This window comes from Leopardus geoffroyi, chromosome B1 (genome assembly GCF_018350155.1).
Source record: "Leopardus geoffroyi isolate Oge1 chromosome B1, O.geoffroyi_Oge1_pat1.0, whole genome shotgun sequence".
Taxonomy (NCBI): domain Eukaryota; kingdom Metazoa; phylum Chordata; class Mammalia; order Carnivora; family Felidae; genus Leopardus; species Leopardus geoffroyi.
In genome coordinates, this window is record NC_059327.1 from 102,428,786 (window position 1) to 102,448,536 (window position 19,751).

At 39.0% G+C, this 19,751-nt stretch overlaps 1 long non-coding RNA gene across 1 annotated transcript in view; it reads left to right on the forward strand.

Moving 5' to 3' along the window:
* The window catches only part of LOC123593080, a 41,227-nt gene that overhangs the window by 20,071 nt on the left and 1,405 nt on the right, over nucleotides 1-19,751 (forward strand). Inside the window, exons 2-3 of the long non-coding RNA XR_006710108.1 lie at nucleotides 629-724; nucleotides 18,135-18,202. This is a non-coding gene — a long non-coding RNA (uncharacterized LOC123593080). The remainder of the gene's footprint in view (nucleotides 1-628; nucleotides 725-18,134; nucleotides 18,203-19,751) is intronic.

The following is a 19,751-nucleotide window of genomic DNA, read 5'->3' on the forward strand; positions in this document are numbered from 1 at the left end:
AATAAACATGAAGAAAAAAATTTAAAAAAGAAAAGCCAACCATGCTGTTTTACATACAGCTCTTCTATGATTTCATGTTGCTTTAAGATAAATTCCAAACTCTACACCATGGTTTACAATACCTTTTATAATTTAGTCCCTGTTTAATTTCCCAGTCCCATCTGTAAACACTTTTTTAAATCTAATTTTCAACTTTATTGAATTATTTTCTGTTGCTCAAAGGCTCCAAGTTCTCTCTCACCTCCAGGCATTTTCATTGGGATTCTCTCTGCCTGAAATACTTTCCCCCACGTCTATCTGGCCAACTCCTAACCATTCTTCATGTTTCAGGAAGAAGTCTTTCCTGAAACCCCAGACTGGGCCGAGTCCCCACTCTATGCTTCTAGAGCACTTATGGCATGCATTTTAAGTGGTCTGTTTGCCTGGATGTGTCTCTCCTAAAGCTCCATGGGGAGAATCTGTTTCATTCACTTTTCTATGCACAGCGCCTGAGCCCAAAACATAGCACATACTTAGTCAATATTTAATAAGTGAGAGAAAATCAAGACCAGGATGAAAATGGACGTGTATTTACCTGGTTAGCAGGAGTAATCTTCACAGTCACATCTGCATTCCTACTGTGTTCCAGGCACTGTTCAAAGCAACTTCCATACATGTGCTTTTCCCAACAACCCTAAGTAGATGAGGATTTTGATGCTTACATAAACGAAGTAACTTACCAAAGGTAAGACATTTATTAATTTGATGCTTTCTCCTCCTTGGTAGGGGAGCTGTGAGTATTCACTATGTCTAACAAAATATATTACTAATCATATTTTGCATGAAAGAATCACTAACATGATTATGACAGACTTCAAGTTTGAGGCTTCAGGTTCTCTGAAACAAAGTTTTAAAATCTTTAAATTAGAAAATATCATTTCATTTTAAATAACCATGCATCCTTTTTATGATAAAACTGTTAAAATTATTTTTTCAGATCCTTTGCCAACATTATATAAATAATGTAAAACTTCAATGAAACTACCCTTCTTTATTCAAAATAGTTTCAAAGCCTTCTCAAGGACAGATGGTGTTTTCATCATCTACAATAATATGAAGAATACTAAAGTCAGTTGAGGTGAGGCAAAGTACCAAGTTTCATAGAGCCAGGCCATTAATTTAAGATGCATAAAGAAATTTGTTCAGAATTGGGAATCTTTACAGAATCCCAAAAAACCCACAACATATTTAGCCATCCAAATTGTATTTCACAAGCTGCTCAGTGCATTCTATTTTTCTGTAAGAGATTAGTCAATATTTTGGCAATCAGATTTTCAGCAGGCAGTTTGAAGCTCTGCTTTTCACAGAGAAGGTGATCAGGGTATATGTTGATGGAGTGCTTTTAAATGGCAACACTTTAAGCTTTATTCTGAAGGCCCTATAAGCCAGTTGATTAACTTTGTGTAAAAATTAATCCATGGCAATAAGCACTGGGAAGAATTATATAAAACCTAAACCAATGAATATATTTAGAGTGGTGGGATTCTTTCCCCCTTAACTTTGTGGAGATGTTGTATGTGCCATAGACAAAATCAGGGAGAGATACAAGGTCTGTCTAGCAACTTGTGCCAGTGGCAGGTTCAAGCATGGGCTCATGTCTACCTGAACTCCTAGAAAGCAGCCTTGTCACCCTGTGGCTACTCCCCACAGGCTCTGATGTCTATTTTGGCTCAAGACTTGTGACACCAGTTAACAAGGTTCATTCTGTCCCAAAGCACAAAACAAACTGTGCTCATTTGATTAGCCCAAACTCTGTTAAAACCCTGTTCTCAGAAGCACATAGTTGTGTTGAATACTTAAGAGCTTCCAGTGGAGCCCATGGATAGAAGCAGAGATGCTGGGGGATGAGTTCTCCCCCGCCCCTCACTGTGGGTGTCATGCCACTGGGGAAGAAATACGGGAACAGCTGGAGCGAGGCAGGGCCCTTGGCAACAGAGCGTGGTGTCAGAACCCAATTTGGTGAAGCAGAAAGCCGTTGGTAGTTACATCAGGAGTGCCAGGTCCTTTCCAGCTGCCAAAAGCGAATGACTGTGAGTGGGTGGGTAGAGCAAAGAGGTGAAGAGAACAGTGCAAGCCCATTTCCAAGAAGGGGTGGGAAATAAGCGATGGAGAAGATGCCCTCAGAGCTGTGACATGCTGATACCTACTCTGTGTGGGAGGGAGGGGGTCGTCACAATCTGTATTAAGTGAGTTACAGATAAGGTAAGGTTGCTGTGCTCGAGGAGCTGTGTACTTGACACTCAGTGATAAACTTTCAATGAAGTCAAAGATGGGCTTTGTTCATGAGTTCACGGTGGCTCCACACAAGAGGTTTAGAACCTAGTACAGGGCTCCTAGCGTCTCTGTGACAGCTCAGTCTTGGCACAAAAAAACAACTCATTAGAACTGCAAGGCTCTTGGGGTGCCTGGGTGGCTCAGTTGGTTAAGCGTCCAACTTAGGCTCAGGTCATGATCTTTCTGTTTGTGAGTTCCAGCCCCGATCAGGCTTTGTGCTGACAGCTTCAGATTCTGTGTCTCCCTCTCTTTCTGCCCCTCTCTCAATAATATATAAACATTAAAACAAAACAAAACTGCAAGTCTCTTGTGTGACTTCTGGTCCAGAAGAGGGCTTCTTGAGTTTCAGGAAGACATGTTGGTAGAACCTCAATGATCCACCAGGCTTTCCAAAGAAGATTAAGTAGTCCAATTTACCAGATATGATCCCTTGAAAATAAACTTGTCTAAATATGAATGAGCAACTTCCTGGAGGAGGGATGAAATATCAGTATTTAGTATATCGATTCCTTATCTGTAGTTCATACAGACCCTCTGTGTAGAACGGCCACTAAGTGTCACATCTCTACAGGCGCCTTCTTCATTGCTTTTTTTCCCCAATGCCTTTTTGTTCTAGACACCTGCTTGCAGTCTTTTTTTTTTTTTTTTTTTTTTTTTTTTTTTGGCAGCTTGATAAAAACTGGTGGGTCCAAAACGAACCAACTACAAAGCCTTGAAATAAATGTTTCTCTCAGTTTTATTTTACTAATCCCACCTCACTGTGCTTGTTCACATCACTTTGAGACATACAATATTAAATTACATAGCTCTTTTCCATCTTCTGCCCTGTAAATGTTACCTGTTTCTTTCATCTCTTACTTTAGTCTCTTCGTAAGCAGAAAATAAATATTCCTTAAAGATGGGGATGCATCTTTTATTATTTATTATTTTATCTGATACATAAAGGATGAACTGAGAACACCACAGATAGTTAATAGCAAGGGTTTTTATTTCTTTACTTAGAACCTGAGACAGTACATGTGCAATTAGACCTTTAAAAACCTTTTGTTGATTTATCAGATTATTCTGTTTGTGGTTTGGTTTGTGAATCTATCTTAAACAGGTTGTTTGGCCTCTTTCAACATAGTTTTATTAATATATTTTCCAGATCTAAATTTTTATGATTTAACAATAAAACCAATCCACCCCCAAACCACTACTTTATTATGTTTTTTTCCTAAAATCTTCTGGAATATAACAACAAACTATATTTGAATGAATAATATTGATGTTGCTAAATTTGAAAATAGCTCCAAATGACTTTTGGGACTTAGAGTATGCTCATCTTTGAAAACAATTCAGGAAGCTGTACTCGTGTCTCTTCACATTGGTGGAATTGAATTTGTGCTCTTTGCAGAAAGCACTTTGTTCTAAATTGAAGATTGTAGTTGGAATCATATTAGATTATGTATGTGAAAGTGCTTGTTAATTGGTCTATAAATATATGTCATTAGTATGAGTAATGATGATGGTCATTATGGAACAGCCAAAATAAATTTAGGTAGTGAGGAACTGGGACCTCACCGGGTGTGGCTGACACTCACGAGATAATTAGACAACTAGGTGCCACCAATCTAGTCCTTCTGAAACTTTATTGTGCATAGAAATCACCTGGAGGGGTGCCTGAGTGGCCCAGTAGGTTGAACGTCTGGCTCTTGATTTCGGCTCAGGTCATTATCCCATGATCATGGATGGAGCCCCTTAATCTTAAGGAGTCCCTTAATCTTAAGCCCGTTTAAGATTCTCTCTCTCCCTCTGCCCCTTTCCCCTGCTAACGCTGTCTCAAAAATAAAAAAAATTTAAAAATTAAAAAAAAGAAAGCACCTGGATATATTGTTAAAATGCTTCTTCAAGGGCGCCTGGGTGGCGCAGTCGGTTGAGCGTCCGACTTCAGCCAGGTCACGATCTCGCGGTCCGTGAGTTCGAGCCCCGCGTCGGGCTCTGGGCTGATGGCTCAGAGCCTGGAGCCTGTTTCGGATTCTGTGTCTCCCTCTCTCTCTGCCCCTCCCCCGTTCATACTCTGTCTCTCTCTGTCCCCAAAATAAATAAAAACGTTGAAAAAAAAAGGGGCGCCTGGGTGGCGCAGTCAGTTAAGCGTCCGACTTCAGCCAGGTCACGATCTCGCGGTCCGTGAGTTCGAGCCCCGCGTCGGGCTCTGGGCTGATGGCTCAGAGCCTGGAGCCTGTTTCCGATTCTGTGTCTCCCTCTCTCTCTGCCCCTCCCCCGTTCATGCTCTGTCTCTCTCTGTCCCAAAAATGAATAAACGTTGAAAAAAAAAAATTAAAAAAAAAAATGCTTCTTCAAAAGCTTGGACTCAGGTTTCAGTGTCTTAATTTCTAACAAGCTTCTAGGTGATGCCAACACTAGTGATCCACAGAAAACACTTGGAGCAGCAAGGTTCTAGCCTTCATAAAAGTTTCTGATTAGGAAGAAAAAATAAAAAGGAAAGAGGATAAAGCTAAAGACTATGTTCTTCGAAGTGCCGTCCATCTATAATGGGCTCATATTATATAACCTTGGTACTTTGCACCCCTAACCACACGCATGCATGTACACACACACACACACACACACACACACACACGCACCTAAAAGTACATAAATAATCCCAATCAAGTTTGATGTGGGAGGAGAAGGTAGTCGGGATGTAAGAGAATAAGCAGCCTAGTGTGCTTCTAAGGATATTTTTTATCATAATCCCCCTAAAAGCTTTTTGAAAAAGTATATTTTCCCTAAAATACTTTTCCTTCTTTATTTTTTATTTTTATTTTTGAAATGCACCTTCTTAATCTTAGAAAATTTTTAAATTTTTATTTATTTATTTTTTATATTTACATCCAAGTTAGTTAGCATATAGTGCAACAATGATTTCAGGAGTAGATTCCTTAATGCCCCTTACCCATTTAGCCCATCCCCCCCTCCCACAACCCCTCCAGTAACCCTCTGTTTGTTCTCCATATTTAAGAGTCTCTTATGTTTTGTCCCCCTCCCTGTTTTTATATTCTTTTTGTTTCCCTTCCCTTATGTTCATCTGTTTTGTATCTTAAAGTAAAATTTTTATTATAAATTTAAATAGCAGGAAAGGATGTTGCTTATGGATGTTGCAAGTATCTATATTTCAAAATAAAGCTATTTTATTACTCAATGGAAATGTAGATTCTACAGTGATTTGAAACATCATCTTCCATTTAAAACATTAATAAACTCCTCGCTAACAGAAATTTCATGTTGTTTCTTTCTCTCGTTCAACTTCCTTTCTAATTTCACTTCTCTAGACTCTTATCCTAATCTAATAGGCTTTCATGTTGAAAGTCTTATAGGGCTCCTGGGTGGCTCAGTCAGTTAAGCGTCTGACTTCAGCTCAGGTCATGATCTCACAGTTCGTGGTTTTGAGCCCCGTGTCAGGCTCTGTGCTGACAGTTCAGAGCCTGAAGCCTGCTTCAGATTCTCTGTCTCCCTCTCTCTATGCCTCTCCCCTGCTCAGACTCTGTCTCTCTCTCTCTCTCTCTCTCTCTCTCAAAAATAAGTAAATGTTAAAGAATTTTTTTAAAGTCTTTTATTGGCAATATTATTGTGCTTCTTCACATGAAATATATATCCTATGACCATATATGTAAACTAATTTGTTTTGGGGTTTTTGTTTCTTGTCACCTAAAAAGCAAACTTCATTGGAAATATATCTCTTACTGAGATGGATGGGGGAGGATATTTTATGGTGCCATGATTAAAGAAATTGTTTAAAGGATTACTTTTGAATTTGGCAATGCACAATATTTAGATTAGGAATAAGTAAGAGGTAAGTCTTTCTTGTTAAAGTGGGAGGAAATCTGGAAAGAGGAGTATGAATAGAGACCCTTGACCTATTACCAAGTGAAAGAACCCAATCTGGGGGCACCTGGGTGGCTCAGTCGGTTAAGTGTCCAACTTTTGATTTTGACTCAGGTCATGATCTCACAGTTTGTGAGTTTGAGCCCCACATTGGTCTTGCAGTGACAGTGCGGAGCCTGCTTGGGATTCTCCTTCTCTCCCTCTCTCTCTGCCCTTATCCCTCTCGTGCTCTCTTTCTCTCTCTCTTAAGTTAAATAAATAAACTTAAATTTTTTTTTAAGAAACATTGAAAAAAAAGAAAGAATCCAATCTAAAAAGGCTACATACTGTATGATTTTAACTATATGACATTCTGGAAAAGGCAAAACTGTGGAGGCAGTAAAAAGATCAGTGGCTGCCAGGGATTACTGGAGAGGGAGGAATGAATAGGAAGAGCAGAGGATTTTTAGGGCAATGAAACTACTTTGTCTAATACTATAATGGTGGATACATGTCATTATACATTTGTCAGAATCCCTAGAATGTAAACCACCAAGAGTGAATTCTAATGTAAACTATGGACTCTGGGTGACTATGATGTGGGTCAGTGTAGGTTCATCAACTACAACAAATGTAGCGTTCTGGTAGAGGATGTTGATAGTGGGGGAGGCTGTGTGTATGTAGGGGCAGAGGGTATATGGGAACTCTATACTTACTCCTCAGTTTTGTTGTATACCTAAAAGTTCTCTAAAAAATAAAGTCTAATAAAAAAGAGACTGCTGGTGACTCAGATGATTTTAGGAAAAAGTACATGGAAGTTGAAGATTTCGACATACCCATAAAACTAACCATGCTTGTCTGCTCTTTAGAAAGTCTTTATATACCGTCAGGTATATCTGAAACCTACATTGGAGACCTTTGGTCTAAGGTTATGGGAGAGCTAATAGACAAGAAAAATGTAGGAAAGATGGGTTATTCATTGAAAAAAATGGTCTGGGGAAAAACAGGGTAGACATATAAAAAAAAATAAGGGTGGATCTCTACCTTCCCCAAAATTAAATTCTGAATGTATCAAAAATTTTTTTAAAGCCCTATAAATGCAATAGTAGAAACATGATCTGGAGAGTGGTAGATGTGATTAGTGAGGCAGGCAATGAAACATACAGCTGGTTTATATAATGATGAGAGAGCTCATCAGCACTGTCAATGGTGTGTTAATACCTGACTTGTGAAATAATAATAATAATAATGATAATAGTTAACTTTTATTGAGCACTTACAATGTTCTGGGCAATATTCTAAACTCTTTACATGTATTAATGCATTTGATCTTCACAACAAGCCAGTGTTGAGGGTATTATTATTACCTCCATTTTCCAGATGAGCCAGTTGAGCCACAGAATATTGAAGTCACATGATGCTTGGGATGGAAGCCAAGATTTATTAATTCAGACAGCCTGGCTCTACACCCAGGGGCTCAATCACCATATTCTGCTATGAAGCAATGCTTATTTCTATGTGTTTGTAAAAAATGTTAGATTTACAGATTAAGGAGTATTAAATTTTGACAAGTTGTATCTACAGTGATAGGTTTAAACAATTTGTACATTTACTTTCCTATAGAAAAACTTTATTTTTCTTAATGTTTATTTTTCAGAGAGAGAGAGAGAGGCAGAGAGTGAGCAGGGGAGGGGCAGAGAGAGAGGGAGACACCGAATCTGAGCTGTCAGCACAGAGCCTGATGTGGGGCTTGAACCCATGAACCGCAAGATCATGACCTGAGCTGAAGTCAGATGCTTAACCAACTGAGCCACCCAGGCACCCCTAGAAAAACTTTAAAGAAAGACTGCTTTTCATTAATAGTTCAGTGAAAAAACAGAATTACTGTATCCCTTCTACCTTTCACTGACTGAAGAGTATAATTTTCACATCTTTGCAGGCTTACTTCACAATTTAATTCATGGTATTTAAAAAAATTATAGTGTGTACATAGTTTTAGAAACACTGTTATCATGCATGAGTTATTTTACAAACATGATTATCAATAGTTTATCATGGAATTATGGGCAAACAGTTGTCCTTTAAATCAATTTTCTGCTTGTGTTGAAGTTGAAAGCAAATGTTGTCACATTAGTTTCTTGGCAGAGTGAGTCTGCAAACTTATTAGAAAGGTATGAGTACCAAACAGTTCTAGCTTTATAATACTGTCATGAAATGATTATTGTGATATTACAAAAGATACAAAATAATCGATTGTCAAGTGCTTGATGACAAAAATACTCAAAGCTCTTTAGTATTAAATAATCTTTAAGATGAGATCAATTTTTGTTCAAAATTAGATGAAAATTGTGAAGCTATTTTCTTATGGTGATGGGGATGTATAAAACTTCATTTTTAAGCCTGTACAATGGAGGTTTTTTGTTTTTGTTTTTTGTTTTTGCTTTTGCTTTTTAAGTTTTTATCTTAATTCCAGTTAATTAACATATGGTATTATATTAGTTTCGGGTGTACAATATAGTGATTCAACACTTCTATATGTCACCCTGTGCTCATCACAAGTGCCCTCCTCAATCCCCAGCACCTATTTAATTCATCTCCCCTCTGGTAACCATCAGTTTGTTAAGTATCTGTTTCTTGGTTTGTCTCTCTGTCTCTCTCTCTCTCTCTGTCTCTCTCTCTCTGTCTCTCTCTCTCTCTTTTTCCCCTTTGTTCATTTGTTTTGTTTCTTAAATTCCACATATGAGTGAAATTGCATGGTATTTGTCTTTCTCTGATGGACTTATTTTACTTAACATAATACACTCTAGTTCCTTCCATGCTGTTGCAAATGGTGATTTCATTTTTGATGGCCAAATAATATCCCAGTGTGTATATATACCTCCTCTTTATCCATTCATCAGTCGCTGGACACTTGGGCTGCTTCCATATCTTGGCTCTTGTAAATAATACTGCCGTAAACATAGGGGTGTATGTATCCCTTTGAGTTAGTGTTTTTGTATTTTGTATTACTGTGATTACTAGATCATAGGGCAGTTCTAGTTTTCACTTTTTGAGGAACCTCCAAACTGTTTTTTTTTCCAGAGTGGCTGCATCAGTTTGCATTCCCACCAACAGTGTAAGAGGGCTCTTCTTTCACCACTTTCTCACCAACACCGGTTGTTTCCTGTGTTGTTGATTTTAGCCACAATGGAGTTTTATTTATTCTAATCTGAGAGGGAATATAAACATTGCGTATGGTCACACTGTGTGTGAAGTACTGTCCTTAGCAGCCTACCTGGGAGGTCTTAGTAATACAACAGTCTTTCTCTGATACTCTTTCTTACTTGGAAATGATATGGGCTTAATCAGAGAAGTTGAAGAACTATGTGTAGTACGCAGGGGCAAAATAACCTCTTGGCAGCTTGTAGACTTTCTTATGGGTGGGGTCGATTTTACTTAAAAGGGAGTTTGATAAACTGGTAGAAGCTAGCTTAGGTTGGTGCTCAGGCTTCCTGCATAACAAAGAAAGCAAAGGAAAGAAAATAATAATTTGGTTGGGAAGACACTGTTAAAAGGAAAGAACACCAAACTTGTGCAAATAGCCAACCAGGGCCTTTGGGAGCCACAGAGCTGTCTAATGGATATTTGTTTGCTCTGTGGTCTAAATTCTCCCTTTAGTCTCCCTTCCATAAATTCTCTGTTTTTCAGTCATGCTTTGTGGAGTGATTTTTCTCTTTTAGAGGAACCCATGTTGTGCTGAGTCCTGCTTATGATTTGCATATAGTGAAAACGTGATTGCTTTTGGGAGCAGCTGATATGTAGGCTACACATGAACAACTCTGCTTACTTGAAGGAAGTATGTCATGGCTGGGGGTGAACAGTGAGCAGTGGCTAACTAACTTCTTCTGTTAATGTGTCCCAGGCCCTTCCGGGAACAAACTGCTTTCCTTAAAGAAGGCGCTCTGGATTCCAAGCCTACCCTGTCGTTGTGGCAGCTGGGAGCAATTCACACAGATACTCTCACTCTTCCACCACCCCTGGTTTTGGCAGGAAAAATCATAAGTCATTTGAATTTTGGAACTAGAAGGGACATGGAGATAATTATGTTCAATTCCCTAATTTAGGGAACAGAAGTATAGAGAAATTAAAGACACGCCTAATGTTATGGCTCATGCTAGCAGGGGATGGTGAGAATCCAGGCTTCTTAAGTTTCCAACCAGTGTTCTTTCCACGACACCAGAAAATCTGAAGAAATCTGGAGAAGAAGGAGGAAAAATCATACTGGCAAATATAGCTAAGGCATCAGCGAAATGCTGAAACTGATACATGGCTGTTTTCCTCTTGCAATAGACTTTTGAGTTTTCATCTGAAAAAATACACAAGATAGAAGAAAACACGAAGAGACAAAAATGTAGGTAGCAGGTGCTAAGTTTTGTGCATTGAGTTGTGTGTTCATCTTTTCTCATAGGTGAGAAATGGTTCAACCACCAGCCGGGTGGGTGGAGAAAGGAAATTCTTGGTGGCATAAGTTTCAATCATAGCCCACCATCTCAGCCATAGAACACATGAAGAGGTCGTGATTATGAAGGGCCACACAGAAGAACCAGGTGTGCAATAGACTACAAGGAATATGCATTTTCTTCAGATGTCACAAAGCTTCGTATTCATTACTGAGTAGTCACTATAATAGCATCACTTATTTCAACCAACAGTATCCACGATAGAGAAAAAAAAAAACACACACCTCATGACAGTGGCAATATTCTAATACCACTAATTCAAAAACACCCTGTACATTCTCTTTTTGCAGTGTTTTTCAGGTCACAGAAAATGGTGGGACAATCTCTTCATTGCTGAATTTATAATCTATACTTTTTGGATTCTTGACAAATGCTTTGAAGGTTACTGTATCTATGGTGCTGTTCATCTTGGTGTTTAAATGCTCATATCCATTAAGCCAAAAGAAAACACACATGAGCCGTAAAAAGAGACTTTGCCTCTCCCAAGCCAGCAGCCTCTAGTCTGAGGTAATAATTTCAGTGGGAAGGATGAGAAGTTTCCTTAGACGGATTCCAGTGGCTTCCAGACAGCTGATAAAAAACCAGAGGGAGGGTTGGGGGGGCAGTCATTGTTGGCTGCTTTATGGTGGGGATTACAAAAGGAATATCCAGATTTACTCTCTGTTGGAGGCCTTAGAATCTCTCAGTCTCTTTCACTAAGAATTTCTGTTTAGGTTCTAACCAGTATTTATGACAATGGGCCTTCTAATATGACATATTGTAGAGGCAATAATACCAAACCTATAGCTTAACCACTATGGAGTTGTTCTCTCTAAATAAGAAGATCCCAGGTAAAGTAATTTTCTCATATATTAAATAGCATTGTGGCTTTCTGCATTAAGCATACTTACACGCTATGGGAAATAGTTCTTTGGGGGGGGGGGGTATAGTATGCCTTCCTATAACCGGTAGCCAAAGTAGATTATTTTAACGATTTAGACCTTATGGTAAAGCTCCTATTTTACTCAAAATAAAAGGTATCTACAAGAGTAGTATATGCATACAATAAAATATGTATTAGTCAGGGGTCTCCAGAAAAACAAAACCTATAAGGAGATTAGATAGATAGATAGGGAGGGAGGGAAATCTGCTTTACTTAGTCTACTGGTTGAGTGTTAATTTCATCCAGAAAAACACTCACAGATACACCCATAATAATGTTTGACCAAATGTCTAGATACCCTGTGGTCCAATAAAATTGACAAATGAAATTAACCACTACAGAATACTATCCAGCTTACAAAGGAAGAAAATTCTGACACATGCTATGATAGGGATGAAATTTGAGGACATTATCATAAGTGAAATAAGCTAGGCAGGAAAGGACAAATACTGTATGATTGCACTTATATAAGATACCTAGAGGGGCGCCTGGGTGGCTCAGTCGGCTAAGCGTCCAACTTCAGCTCAGGTCACGATCTCGCAGTCCGTGAGTTCGAGCCCCGCGTCGGGCTCTGGGCTGATGGCTCAGAGCTTGGAGCCTGCTTCTGATTTTGTGTCTCCTGCTCTCTCTACCCCTCCCCCATTCATGCTCTGTCTCTCTCTGTCTCAAAAATAAATAAACGTTAAAAAAAAAAAAAAAGATACCTAGAGTAGTCAAATTCATAGAGACAGAAAGAACAGGTTGTTGCCTGGGGTGGAAGGGCAGGTGGTAAATGGGAAGTTATTATTGAATGAGTACAGACTTTCAGTTTTGCAAGATGAAAAAGTCCTGGAGATGGCTGGTGGTGATGGTTGCACAACATTATGAATGTGCTTGATAACACTGATCTGTACACTTAAAAATGGGTAAGATGATAAATTTTATCTTAAGTGTGTTTTACCAGAATTAAAAATAAAAAGAGAAGGAGGATTCTGGGAAGATGATGGGTTAGCAAGCACTAGGAATCTGTCTCCCCACTTAGACAACAATTGCACTGGTGGCATGATCTGTCCGATACAACTAATTTAGAACTTTGGAGTCTATAGCAGGCTTGCAATTCCAGAAGTTTGGACCTAAATAATCGTATCAGGGATTACAGGCTCTAACTAACAGTGATTGTGAGCTCTGGGTCACATCAACTCTGTTGTAATTCCATGTTCCCTTTTACTCCTCTAGCCCAGGGGGCTATAATCTTGTGGTATTTTACCTTCTCCTTTTTTTTCCTTATATTCATTCAACAACTGTGTAACCGATTCCCAGTATTAAATTTCCCTGTGTTGGTTACCTACGGTGGTTTTGTTTTCTTTTTGGGAAACTGATAATACTTTTCTTCAATTAGATTAGGTCAATTTAGGTCATATGCCCCCTCCTGGACCAAAAAAAAAAAAAAAAAAAAAAGAAAAGAATCATTGTATTCCCTAAATGACTTTTAGATGACTGGGACCCACATCCCCAATACAGTTTCCTCTAAGTCATATGAGATACACAGAAAAGAGGTAGATACCTGAATAAAGTCAGGACACTATTAATGAGGAAGACAGAGGGATGAGGTGCTTGGTTTGGTTAGGCAACCAAAGGTATTCAAGTTTACCCAGCTAGCAAGGGATAAAGCCAAGATACATGTCCAAGTCCAAAGGACTCAAGACTCTTTCATCACTACAATACAGTGTAGGGTAGAGTGTATAGGGCTGGGACTAGGACCCAAAGCTGTTCGTTACCAGTTTGCCTATGTATGTCTTTTTTTTTTTTTTTGGTGGAATTTTTTATTTATTATTTATTATTATTATTTTTAAATTTATATCCAAGTTACTTAGCATATAGTGCAACAATGATTTCAGGAGTAGATTCCTTAATGCCCCATATCCAATTAGCCCATCCCCCCTCCCACAACCCCTCCAGTACCCTCTGTTTGTTCTCCATATTTAAGAGTCTCTTATGTTTTGTACTCTCCCTGTTTTTATATTCTTTTTGCTTCTCTTCCCTTCCCTTATGTTCATCTGTTTTGTCTCTTAAAGTCCTCATATGAGTGAAGTCATATGATATTTGTCTTTCTCTGACTAATTTCGCTTAGTGTAATACCCTCTGGTTCCAACCACATAGTTGCAAATGGCAAGATTTCATTCTTTTTGATTGCCGAGTAATACTCCATTGTATATATACTATATATATATATATATATATATATATATATATATATACACATACACACACAATGTATGTATATATATGCAATATATATGTGTATACACATATATATGTATACACATATATATACACAATGTATATATATATACACATATATATGTATATATATATACACACATATATATTGTATATATATATACATTGTATATATACATTGTGTAATATATATATACATTGTATATATATACACATGTGTAATATATATATATACATTGTATATATATACTATATATATATTGTGTATATATACATTGTGTGTATATATATATACATACATATACCGCATACACACACACACACACACACACACACACACACACACCGCACATCTTCCTTATCCATTCATCCATCAATGGACATTTGGGCTTTTTCCATACTTTGGCTATTGTTGATAGTGCTGCTATAAATATTGGGGTGCATGTGTCCCTTTGAAACAGCATACCTGTATCCCTTGGATAAATACCTAGTAGTGTAATTGCTGGGTCATAGGGTAGTTCTATTTTTAATTTTTTGAGGAACCTCCGTACTGGTTTCCAGAGTGGCTACACCAGTTTGCATTCCCACCAGCAGTGAAAAGAGATCCTCTTTGTCCACATCCTCGCCAACATCTGTTGTTGCCTGAGTTGTTAATGTTAGCCATTCTGACAGGTGTGAGGTGGTATCTAGTTGTGGTTTTGATTTGTATTTCCCTGATGATGACTGATATTGAGCATTTTTTCATGTGTCAGTTGGCCATCTGGATGTCTTCTTTTTTTTAAAGAATTTTTTTTTTCAACGTTTATTTATTTTTGGGACAGAGAGAGACAGAACATGAACGGGGGAGGGGCAGAGAGAAAGGGAGACACAGAATCGGAAACAGGCTCCAGGCTCTGAGCCATCAACCCAGAGCCTGACGCGGGGCTCAAACTCACGGACCGCGAGATCGTGACCTGGCTGAAGTCGGACGCTTAACCGACTGCGCCACCCAGGCGCCCCAATGGATGTCTTCTTTGGAGAAGTGTCTATTCATGTCTTTTGCCCATTTCTTCACTGGATTATTTTTTTTGGGGGTGTTGAATTTGATAAGTTCTTTGTAGAGTTTGGATACTAACCCTTTATCTGATATGTCGTTTGCAAATACCTTCTCCCATTCTGTTGGTTTCCTTTTAGTTTTGCTGATTGTTTCCTTCTCTGTGCAGAAGCTTTTTATTTTGATGAGGTCCCAATAGTTCATTTTTGCTTTCGTTTCCCTTGCCTCCAGAGATGTGTTGAGTAAGAAGTTGCTGCAGCCATTGCCTGTGTATATCTTGAGGGCAGCGTGGACGCCTAGATCTGGGAATGCGGGCCCTAATTGTTGGGGTCACCAGATCTTATAAGCTGCCATTTTAGTAAAGGAGTATGGATTACAGAAAAATTCTACTTTTCTCCAATTTCTTTTTCCCTTGTGGCAGTTCAGTTTTAGTCCTATGTATGTGCATGTACATCTGCAAGCCCATGGCTGTGATTATTATCAGCTCATATAGAAGTCTGCAAACCTTCCATTAGAGATGACAGTTTCACTGCTGCCATTATTGAAGTTGTGCTGAACAAAAGATATATTGCTCTATAATGCTCAGATTTTTTATTTTGCTACATGACATAGTATTGATCAAGTCTAAAGGCACCCACAGTCACATCGACTTTTTCTAGTGTTCCTGCTAACTTACTGGAAAGAGTCTAAATTAAAGAAATAGTGGTTGGCTGTTAGCACAATCTGTCACTTAATTTTTTTTCTCAATATTGCACAGACTTGGGTATATTCTGTTATGTTTTAAAACATTATAAACCAAGGACAGGGTCTAGATTTTTTTTTTTTGTAGAATTATTCTTAGTGGTGAATTCTGGATTTCAAAGGCTACCCACATAATATGATCTCCCACATACCCCTCAAATAAGTTTCTTCCTTAGATTTCCCTCCCGCACTCCTTTCCTTCCTTCCCACTGGAATTCCTAAATGGTTATGTGAGATTTAAGCAGTTTACCATTTACACTTTACTTATTTCTTGAACAGGATCTCATTTTGTAAGTATTGCAAAACTGCGTAAGTCATCCTTTTGGGATGGAGTAGGAAAAGAGGTGAGGGTGTGGAGAGCAAGTCCTATTGTCAGGGTGTTACAATAACTGTTGGTTAACTTAAGAGGACTCCCTGAGGTAGAACAACTCACTTTTCTCCTCTTCTGCAGCAGTAAACATTCCTATAGATGTTCTAATTCTAACCTAGAGGGTTTGTAAGGGTTGTGAAGAGTGTAAATAAGGGGCAATTCCAAAGAAGCCCAGCTTGTATTATGTAGAAATCAACATGGTGGTACATTTGTATATGGGGAAGAAGCAGGGGATATGGGGTGTCAGAGGGACATGTATAGTATGGCTGGGGTATTTTGGGGCCTTTAAGAGTTGCCAGGATCACTGGGGTGATAAAGGTCCTGACTAGCTAGGACAGAGCTTCTTAGGGCCTGGAAACTTCCATAGAATATGGATCTCATCCTCAGCACATGCATCAGTGCTTTACAGGAGATCCCATCTAAGCAGAGACCATCTATCTACCTGTAACCCAGTTTTTAAGGTCCTAGCCACCTAGAAAGGTGTGCAGTGACTTAAGAACCCAATGTTAATAATCATGGCCCACAGCATATTTTGAGGTCAGAGCATGGTGCAAAATATTTCTTCCATTTCTTTTGGGTGCCTTTCAGGACAAATTAAGTTAGCCTTAGAAAGATACCTGGAGAGGCACCTGGGTGGCTCAGTTGGTTGAGCGTCTAACTCTTGATTTTGTGAACATTATCTTGTTTAGTCTGTGTTCAGATTACCATGTTTGTCTCATGCATATTTTCTTTCTTTCTTTCTTTCTTTCTTTCTTTCTTTCTTTCTTTCTTTCTTTCTTTCTTTCTTTCTTTCTTTAAAGCAACTCTTAAAAAAGAAATAAGGCAACTCTTGATTTTGGCTCAGTTCCTGATCTCACAGTTCATGAGACTGAGCCCCATGTTGGGCTCTGCCCCCACAGCATGGAGCCTGCTTGGGATTCTCTCTCTCTCCCTCTCTCTCTGCATCCCCCGCCCCTCAAAAATAAATAAATAAACTTAAAAAAAAAATAAAGGTGCCTGGAAGTCTCTTTTTCTTATTCTCCCACTTTTATCCTTTCCCTGCTTGGGGAAGCTGTTTCAATCCTGCACTTACTCCCAACAGGTAAGTCCTGGCAGGTTTCACCCTGAGGTGGTGACAGTAGAACTTTACAGCCCTTCCATGGTGTTTTCTTAAGTCTTTAGAGTCTTTTTTTTTTAAGTTTATTTATTTATTTTGAGAAGCGGGGAGGGGCAGAGAGAGAGAGGGAGAGAGAGAGAATCCCAAGCAGCCTCCGTGCTGCCAGCTCAGAGCCCGAGTTGGGGTTCAAACCCACAAACCATGAAATCATGACCTGAGCTGAAACCAAGAGTCTGATGCTTAACAGACTGAGTCACCCAGGTGCTTCTTTACAGAAGCACACTTATTTATAAGACAAACTCTTCTATTGCTACCCTTAATCACTTCTCATAAATAGCTTTGATGCTTGTTATGATAAAAGATCCCTCCCTATCAGAGGTGAGGGTGAGGAGGAACAGAGCAGGCAAAGGGAGAGAGAACCCTCTTCTAATATACACCATAGCTGTCCATAAGCCAGGACCTGGAACAGCCCTGGGTCAATATCCAGTTGTTCTGAGACTTGTAAGGAGTGGACTGAGGAGTTGAATGATACATAAAGTCTGACTCTGAGTAGTGCCATGTTATGTGGAAGCATATGTAGGGTCAACTTTGTGGACGGTAGTATGGGATTGTAATGACGTAGCCTCCATCTACTTTACCAGTTTGCATACAAGGGCTTTCTTTTTAGGTGCTAGAACCAGACAAATGCTTATCTATAGTAAGTGTCCTTTCTGCCCTTTAAATTCTTAGGTTTTCTTTCCATGGATTTCCATTAATATGCATATTTAGGTAGAGAAAGATTGTGTCTTATTTCTATGGAGTCATTTATATAATAGAAACTGAATTCAGACCATCTTATGAGGTGTATAAATATGACCAGAGGCTTAAAAGTACTGGGAACATGTAATAAATGTAATAACTTATTTTTTGTTGTAGCAACATTATTTCAAATATAGATCCTACTGAGAGTGACTATGAGGATATATTAGTTAATATTTATAAATCTATTTAAGCTGCTTAGATAAATGGAAAATCTAAATAGTTATGGTCAGGAAGGCTGAAATGGGTTTGAACGTGGTGACCTAAAACTTTCATCCCTTGGCTTCTTTCCTCAGCATCTCCAGGCAAACACTGGCTCATTTGAAGCTTTTACCTTCAAGATTTCAAAGAAAGGAGCTGAGATGTAAGTAAACAAAAGGTATGTATTTCTTGAAATGTGTTTTCTTTAAGTTTGACACTCAAAAGAAAAAAAAAGTATGATCATTAATTTGATGGTGATACACAAGAAAAGGGTACTTTCTTCTGGGAGACAGGATACCATGGGGGTTGAGAGTGAAGGTTCTGGAGCCAAACTCCCTTGGTTCACATCCCAGTTTTGCCACTTGTTAGCTGTGTGGCTTTAAGGAGGTTATGTAACCTCTCTGTGTTTCAATTTCCATCCTTTGATAGCTTGGCTATCTGGATGGCAATGTGCCAAATGGCATATTTCAAACACTTTATTGATTGTAAGCATATAACATATGTAAAGTGTGTAAGTAATGCTTTCCCAGTCAGTATTCCCATCTGCAAGCTGCCATTAAACACTACTCCTGGATACAATAAGGAGATCTACTGGAAAACCAGTGGCAGCTCACAGAATGGAAGAGAGGCAGGAGAGTCAAGTTTGGCAAAAGGGCAGAGTAAAGGGCATCACGGAGGCGGCCAATGAGAGCCACACCCAGGTCACTCCCAGGACTGGTCTGGGTCTTGGAGTTTCTCTGCCACTGGGACGCATCTAACCTCCAAACATTTCCTCCTGTTCTGACTGCTCCCAAACTTCAGAGTTGTGGCATTGAGGATATTTGGCTGAGTTTCTGGCATGGCTCTTTCCGCCCTTCTTCCTGCATTGTATCAGGAGTGAGTAAAAGATATATCTGGCCCTCCTGGTTTCCATAATGGGAGGTGGCAGTGGAAAGCAGTCACTGGATTCTGTCCTCCTATCAAGATTAGGTAAAATGGAGTATGCTACCAGTAAGAACATGTGGTGCTTCACAAATCTTACAAATCTCTGCTTTCAGGTAAGACTTTAAATTCTCGTCAGTAGCTCCATGAGCCATAGCGTGGTGGTAATTGTTTAACAACTGGCTCTCTGGCCCTGATTTGTAACATCTGTACATTTCCAAGGGCAAACACTCCCACTGTGGCCAATTTCAGGCTACCCACATGACATCTGAACACAGCTGAAAAGAGATTTTCAGGGCACCTGGGTGGCTCAGTCAGTTGAGCGACTGACTTTGGCTCAGGTCATGATCTCAGTCTGTGAGTTTGAGTCCCACTTGGGGCTCTGTGCTGACAGCTGGGAGCCTGGAGCTTGCTTCGGATTCTGTGTCTCCGCGTCTCTCTCTCTGCCCCTCCCCTGCTCACACTCTCTCTCTCAAAAATAAAATTAAAACATAAAAAAAATTTTAAAAAGATGTACAGTAATATACTATTATATAATATTTCAGCCATACAGCTACAACAGATGTAAATAACCTCAAGTGCATAGAAAATAGTGAAATGTAGTAAAATAATTCAGAAGTAATTAGTTTTTATTTATCAGTATTTATTTATGAGTATTCATTACCTTTGTTGTTAACATAATTTATAAGTTTATATGATTTTTTTGCTCTTTATTTTGTATTTATTTTGAGAGAGAGAGGGAGGGAGAGAGAGAATTCCAAGCAGGCTCTGCACTGTCTGTGCAGTGCCCA